Here is an 8,561-nt window from a genome sequence, read left to right on the forward strand (position 1 = left end):
CTCTCACCGCCGGTTGTCCCTCGTCGCCGACCCCCACCGTCGGTTGTCGACGAGCTCCATCATGGTCGGATACCCGCCAAGCTCTTGGCCATGGCTGACACGGAGCCTCCGTTGGCAGCGGTTGAAGCTCCCCGCCCCACGGTTGTAGCATCTGATGCGCCACCCCCACCCCGTCCATCCTTGCCGTCGAGCTCGTCGCAGGGTGCACGATGCAGGCACCGCAGTCGTCTTCTTCCCTGAGTAACCAAATTCCACATGTCGCCGTTGTAGCAAAACAACCCAACGTTTGTAGCTTTTTAGAACCCTCGATGTAGCAAAAAAACAAGCGACTCCACTTCGCCTTGTACCACTCCCTTGATGTAGCAAATCAAATCGCAGGTTCCAGCTTCTATAGATGCTGATTCCAGCAATTCTGCTTGCTGGTTGAAACCTTTTTGCGCTGCTCGTCGGAGTGCCATGGATGCAGCTCCGCCTCACCGATGATTGGTTTCAGCAAAAAACAGAGATGCCCCGTGGTAGCATTTTCCCGTGTCAGTCGTAGCAAATGAAGACAACGGTATCAACAAAAAAATCCATCGGCGCCGCCATTGTAGCAAAAATGTTAATCAGATGTAGCAAAACACATCGCCAATGGTAGCAAAAAACGAGGATGTTGCAACAAAAATGTCGTCCTCGTCATCGCCGGTCACACCTTAGTCGTAAAAAAGCACCATGGCCACATGAATGGATGTAGCAAAAGGCACAGACGGTAGTAGCAAAAAATTGATAAGATTGTAGCTTTTATCTCAATGGTTGAAGCTTTTCCCCTCTACGGTGGAAGCTTTTCTGTAAACGATTGAAACTTTTTTCGTTTTGAGCAGCGCCTGGGTGAAATATTCCTCTCTCGTTCGGTTGAAGCTTTTTTCATCAAAGGTTGTAGCATTTTATGTCAACGGTTGTAGCATTCGGCCATGGCAATGACTGCTTGCAGCTTTTCATATATCTGGTTGAAGCTTTTTTCACCTCGTTTGAAGCTTTTTGTTAGTGGTTGTAGCATAAGCGCGTGCAGCAGGTTCTGCAATGCCTCCGCCACCGTCCAGTCGAGGGTCACCGGAGTTGCAGGGTTCTTCGGGAGGAAGCGGAGGTGATTTCTTCGGCGGCTTGCTTTGGCCGCTCGCTGAAGGTAGGGGATGAATGAGTGAACGAGAAGAGTCTGTACGGGATGCCGGTTCCAGCAAAAAAACTCATAGGTTGCAGCCAAAAATGATGCCGGTTCCGGCACCCGAGGTCTTACTGGTTCCAGCATGGGTGGGCGTTTGTTCCAGCACGCGGCGTCAACGGCCATGGCGGAGCCTCGCCTCTGTCGCACATCACCAAGGTCGCCGCGGCTCGCCGTCGTCATGAAGCAAAAAGAGGATAAGGCTAGCGAGACGCGGCGTGGGCCAGCCAGCCCACATGGGCCGTGGTCATGGCACCCCGTGCGTAAAAAGGATCCAGCACGATCTGATTTCCACGCGCCCGACTCGCACGCGACCGGTCGAAACGCTCGGCCGGCGCACCGCAGGGAAACGTTTCCCTTTCTGAAACCGCCCCATCAACTCTTAATTTTGCAAACCCCATGGAAGGCAGAACCCAACGGCTGCCGAAGACTTATAGGAGCTGGTTTCCTGGATGTATCAATCAACAAAACCATGAGTACCGGTGGGGCCTAGGAATTCTTGTTCATGAATTTTTTTTCATCGTGCATGCTATGGCCACGAAGAGCAAATGTCTTCGTAAAAGTTGTTCAGCGCGACCGCAAAATCTGGCCCAAAAAACGGTTAGGCCCATTCAGGGTCTTTTATAATAAAAATGCCAACAACAAAAACATAATTTATCAAGCCCAAAAAAATGTCATATCAAGGAACAAGAAAAAAAAGTGGGACAAACATATAAATAGTGAGTTTACCATGATCATGATTTCATATGCACGAATAAAAAAAGCACATAGAAATTGCCATGACACAATAAAAAAAAATATATGTAATATAATATAAAATCGACATGTTGCATACAAATAAGAATTTGTTGTGGTACGAAAATAACAGTTGCCATGGTATATACAATAAATTTTCCATGGTACAAAATACAAAATACATACACATGCTTGAAAATTGTCCAGGGCTGTTATCTTTGCATCCTACCGCAAACTGTTGCACTGCAATGAAGCTCTCGAGGCAGAACCGCAAGCCATGTTGGAAGGGCTGAAGCTGATGATAGAGCACTCTCAAGCCACTATCGTAATTCAGTCTGATTGTGCGGTGGCTCTTAAGATGCTCGGGGATGGTTCATTGGACAGATCGGCGTATGGGCACTTGGTGTCAGAGATCAAAAGGTTTTTGAATGATAGGGTGATTATTCCTGTTAAAATTCTTCGAGAACAGAATAGGGTTGCACATTGTTTAGCTAATTTTGGTAGATGTGGGGATAGCACAACCTGTTGGTTGGGTCATCCACCCCCATGCATTAGCAAGCTAGTTGCTGAAGATTGTAACTCTATTACTCTGAAATAAAATACCCTATGATTCTTCGCAAAAAAAAACATGCAGAATTGAAATTTTGCCATGGTCTATGGCAACTTTCATACAGAATGTTCTGTAGATCATGGAAACTTAGTAAAGAAGTTAGTATATGTAATTAAGATTCTTTTGTTATATTAAATATGGAAAATTGTTGGAAATTTTGTAATCATGAAATGGCAACTTGTTGGAAAAAGATTAACTTATCACATGACAAATGAAAAATTTATAGAGGAAGGAAAATTTGCATTTTTTTAAAAGACGTAGTGGAATTTGCCATGGTACACTAGAAAACATACAAAAGATAATGTACTTTTAGTTGTTGTGACATCCGAATTTAAGTTGACATGGCAACAAGTTTTTAGTTTTCAATGATAATGATGCAAGAATTGAGATGTTATAGAAACAAAGAAAATTGCCATGATGAAAATAATAAATATGACATAACATTAAAAATAAAATTGACGTGCTCTCAACAAGAAATTGGCAAAGGAGGATTGTAAGAACATTGTGATTGAGTAATACAATTTTCTCCCATGCAAAAAAAGGAATTGGCTATGTTCTACATTTTCTTTGTTATAACATAAAAATCGGAGATGGAAAATTTCCAACATCAAAATGATAAACTGCCATAATGTAGCATGCAAATGTCTCAGAAGTTATTTGAAAAACCCTATGTTTTCCATGTGTCCCTTATAACAATTTTGTAAAATGTGCCAAGATATAGGAAACACGATGTCCTAAATTTACCATGTGACTGGACATAAATTTTCTAAAATTGCCATGAGGTACAAAACAAAATTTCCTACATTTGTCTGTGACCATTACAATATTTCTCTAAAATTGACATGATTTATGGACAGAAAAATGTTATAAATTTGCAATGAGAAAGTATTTAAAAAATCTACAGTACCATGGGACCAGTAGAAAACCATTTTAAAACTTTGCGGATGTGAGAAAATCATGCGTTCGCCATGTGACCATCATAATAAAATGCGGCGTGATATAGGGAACACACTTTCCTAAATTTGACATGTCATTTTTTTTAATTGCCATGATGTACAAAACAGAAATTCATGCATTTGACATGTGACCATTACAATATATCCCTAGAATTGCCATGATTTAAGGACACTGCCATATTATAAAGTTGCCATGAGAAAGTAGAAAGCAAACAAAATCTAAAGTGCCATGTGACCAGTAGATTTAAAAAAAATCATGTGTTATGAGAAAAAATCATGTATCACAGCAAGCTCGATCAGATCCGGATGATAGAAGATGACCATGTCAACAACAAACATGAATATGCTGGAAATGGCGTGACACATGGTGAGACGGCTAGAGATGGCGGCTCATTGCAGCACGTAATTTAGCACATCGATCACAATGGTGAGGAGCATGGGGGATATGGAATCCCCGTGATGCAGACCGCTTGTGTGAAGAACTAGCGGGCCTGGGTTGCCATTGATCTGCACACGTGTGGACGCCGAGGAAAGGACGATGGAGATCCATCCACGCCATCTCATTCCAAAAACCAAGTGTTGCAAAGACTCAAGAAGGAATGGCCAAGATAAACAGTCGAACACACACACAATGTTGAGCTTCAGAAGGATACGCGTGGCCTTGTGGTGGTGTAATTGACATGCCGTTTGTTGGACAAGTAGAAAGTTGTCACGGTCTTCCGACGATGAACCCACTTTGATTTGTGGAGAAAATCTCGCTAGTCTAGGATCAAGGTGTACTGATAGAGCTTTGGTCGCAAGTTTCACAAAAGAGGTGAATCAGACTTATCGGTCTTGTAGTTAAAAGGAGACGAGGCGTCATGATTTTCTTGGTAGCAGGGCGATACAGGATTAATTGAGTTTCTAAAATCCCCTTCCATCAAGGGCAAATAATTTTTAAAAGGTTGCACATAAATATGTCTTTATTGTTGGCAACATGTGCGCAAGAATTTGGATGTGAGGTCATCCGGGCCAGGAGCCTTGCCTGATGGGTTCTTGCAAGTGCTTGGCAATTTTTCACTCTATCCATGTTCATACAATGTCCATACGGAAAATTATTGTGTTTTTTCTGTTCTCCGGTATTGGCAAGTTGTATACCTTTTTTCTTAAATGCCCACAATGAACAAATTCTTGAATCTTCAAATTTTAATATGACAATTTTAGATACAAGTTATATGGTGAAATCACACTTTTTCTGGCTTTATTTTTCATTCATTTTTCATGTGGACACTTTGTTTTAGAACTACATCTATATAATAGCCATGGCAACGTAATATGTTATCTGCTGCTTTTCTACAAGGGTATGACATATACCACTGCCTCTCTTTCTGCTAGTGCTATCCTATAGATAAATCTGCTTAACATCATGCCTTGTTAAGAACTAAAATGAGAGTGAGTTTTGCTGCACGAAAGAGTAGATTAATTCTACAGAGAATGTTGGCATTCTTCACTTTTTTTTGGGTTTGTAATCACCATTGATAGCACATGTTAAAACTATTCAGAAATGTATATGCCATTTTTCTCCCACACATGGCAAATTCATGTTTTTGTGCTTGTACAATGTGCTTGTTCAATTCACAATGTCATATAGCTGCATGTATGCCATGGCAAATTTCTGTTTTTGCCATGGGGAATACAACCATCGCAAATACTCAAGTTAGCTCGTGACAAATCTGTTACCTTTTAGGGCGACAACTTTTTGTCCGTGGCAAATTGTTCAAAAAAAATTGCTATGGCAAATTTATGTTTTTGCCATGGGAAAAAGAACCATGGCAAATACTCATCTTTTTGTCCATGCAAAATTGTTCAATATTTTTTTGCCATGGCAAATAGTCAAGTTAGCTCATGGGGCAAATTTGTTAATGTTTTAGCAAGACAACTTTTTTGTCCATGGCAAATTGTTCAAAAAAAATTATGGCAAGTTCCTGTTTTTGCCATGGAAAAAACAAACCATGGGCAAATACTCAAGTTAGCTCACAGCAAATCTGTTATTAATTAGTGAAAACTTTTGGCCATTGCAATTTTTCAAATTTGGCCATGGCAAATTTATGACGTTTTTTTGTTTCTTTACATACGATGGCAAAAATTATCTTTGTTATGGGTCCCATGAAGTTTTCAACAGCGTTTATGTTCTCTTTATACATTCAATAATTAGATCTTATGCCCATTTTCATGGTCATGGCAAATTACTTTGGTCCACCATGGCAAGTTTTGAATTCATGGCCAAACATGTTACTGTTAGCACAGGTCTCCAAGTAGCACGCAATGCGTACCCTCACAGTGACCATGTCCTATGTATGGGCCGGCCCATGCTAGTGTTTTCCACACCGGTTCTTGGAAGGTTCTAGAACCTTCCCTAAACCGGTTTTTTATTCGGTTTTTTCTTTTTCATTTTCCTTTTTTCTCATGTTTTCTTTTTCATTCCTTTTTATTTTTTATTTTTTATCTTTTTATTCTTCATTTCTGCGAACATCTTTCAAATTCAAGAACATTTTTTGAATACACAAACAATCTTGAAATATTAAAAATAATTCTGAAATTATAAACATATTGCGAATATTTTTTGAAATCGTGAAAAATTCGAATCCATGAACTTTTACAAAAAAATCACGATTTTTCTAAAAAGAATTAGTTCGTGAACATTTTTTAATCGACAAACTTTTTTTAAAAATACTTTTTTAATTCACAAACATTTTTTTGACAAACAATTTTTTGAAATCAAGAACATTATCGAATTCATGAATATTTTTTAAATTAGCAAACATTATTTGAATTTATTATTATTTTAATTTTTTGGGAAATATGTTTGAAATCTGTGAACATATTTTATTTTTTTGTTACCATTTTTAAAATTCGTTTTCAGTCTTATGAAATCCAGAATATTTTTAAAATTGATGAACATTTTTTTAATATACATTTTTTTAAATCACAAATAATTTTTGAATCCGCGATCATTTTCTGATTTTTGTGGAAAAGAATTAAATTCATGAACATCTTATGATTCCTTGAACATGATATCAAAATTCAGAAAAAAATCGGAACGTTTTTGAAATCCCAAATCACTTTAAAGAAGAAAGGAAATAGAAAAGAAAATAAAAACAAAATTAAAAATCAAGGGATGTCCGACCCCACACATCGACCGGCCAAAAGGGTGTGCGGGGTGAAGGGATGCGGGCTGGCTCATTCGCCAACGCCTAGCGCGCCAAATAGGAGACCCGGAAGCCAAGCCCTTGCTTTGTTCGCTGGAAGGGTTCATACATTTTGGACCCCAATACTGACAAAACATGGTGATCATGCTTGTCTGATGCATTTGGCAACTGTGTACAAATAATGCTGATGGTAAAGAGGTACCACCGGTGGACGTAATAGTTGAGCTTTTGGCAAGTTACTACAATTCGTTTGGCCTAGCACGTAGCTTCAGTCTTGAGGAGATATTGAAGGGCAAGATGCTCATGAGGCTCTACCATGCGTCACTGAGGTTAGGGTTGGACTGGCTGGGCTACCCTTTCAGTGGACGGATCGTTCTATCCTAGTGATGGATAGGCGGCAGCATGGATGGTGTTGTGGTAGGAGGATTGTGCTATCTTTTTCGCAGCGTATCGAGTGCTATTTCATTGTAATGACACCCTTGAAGCTGAGGTTCATGCTTTGATGCAGGGAATGGGCGAATGGTTTTTGACCATCCAACAGATAGACTGATGCTTAATTCAGTTGATGCATTGTCCATCCTATCAAATGATAATCTGTTACAATCATGCACGTCTGTATGGTTACAATGTGGGCCTTCGTGCATCGAGGACCTCGTGACTCTCAATTGGAACTCTATCTCCATGAAATAAAACTCTCTTTTACCCGCACAAAAAAGATAATTTAACCGACCTGACGCTGTACTGCCAAATCGGTTAAGCAGAAATGGTAAACCAGTTGTGGATATATGTAAACAAGCTACAACTCTTCCTGCTTAGTTCCGCCTTCGAATTGACAGGTCAAGTCGTGTTGAGCCACTAGAGAGTAGAGACATCCATGCAACAGAAACTAGAAATGTCTTTCTGAATGAAACACTCGTGCGCACACATGCCCGTTGAAGATCATGTCCCCAACATGTCGCAAAACTCGGAGAAGTTCCTCCACACATTTTTCACAGTTTTCACCCTGAAAAGATAGTTTCTATCGGACGTTGTTCCCCTTGTTCCCCCACATCCCAACGCGTAAGAGGGGTCCTCCTGCCACAGCCGTTGCTCCTGCCGCGCATATGCCCTGTCTGTCTCCCAACGTCGTCTTACAAGTTTGCGTGCGCACTGCACTGAACTCCTCACCAGGACAGTCGCCGCAGCAGCATCCAGCAGCCACTTGGTCCTTGCTCACATCCTTCCTTTGCGCGAACAGGTCCTTGCCTAATGCTCATGCTGCTGCTGCTGCTCACCTGGTTGCTCTTGCTGCTAAGTAGTACCGGGGAGATGCGGACAGGAGCGGGTGAGATTCTTCCGTCCTCGAAGGTAATAACAAGAACTTGCTCGGATTAAGGAGCGCTGTTGTTGAATCTTCCGATGTAAATGCTGGTCCCGGGGCGCGGGGGCTGTGTTGCCCACTTCCATGCTGGGCCAAGAATAATTCCTGCAGCGATGCTGGTTGGATTGTGGAATGGTTCCAAAGAAATGAAGAGAATCGCAGGAGTTTGGCCACGGCTTTATTACGTACGTGCATCAACCCGAGCCAGGGAGCCTCAGAAAGAGAATGGGGTGTTCCCTGTTGGACCAGCTTATTTTTGCAGAAGAGAGATTTAAATCACTTCTCGCAAAAAAGAGAAGAGAAACTTAAATCACAACCCTAAACTATTTTGTTTTTCTAAGATTCAACCACATAGTCTTAGTGCTTAACCCTGAACTATCAACCCGCCCCTCCCCTGAACTTGGTTTTTCACTAACTAAGTCAGGTTTGACCCGTTGACCATCCAGTCCACAACCACATCAGCATTTTGCTTGTTTAGGACAAATTTTATCCGGAAAACAAAGCTAAGCAGAAT

Source organism: Triticum aestivum, chromosome 1A (genome assembly GCF_018294505.1).
Source record: "Triticum aestivum cultivar Chinese Spring chromosome 1A, IWGSC CS RefSeq v2.1, whole genome shotgun sequence".
NCBI lineage: Eukaryota > Viridiplantae > Streptophyta > Magnoliopsida > Poales > Poaceae > Triticum > Triticum aestivum.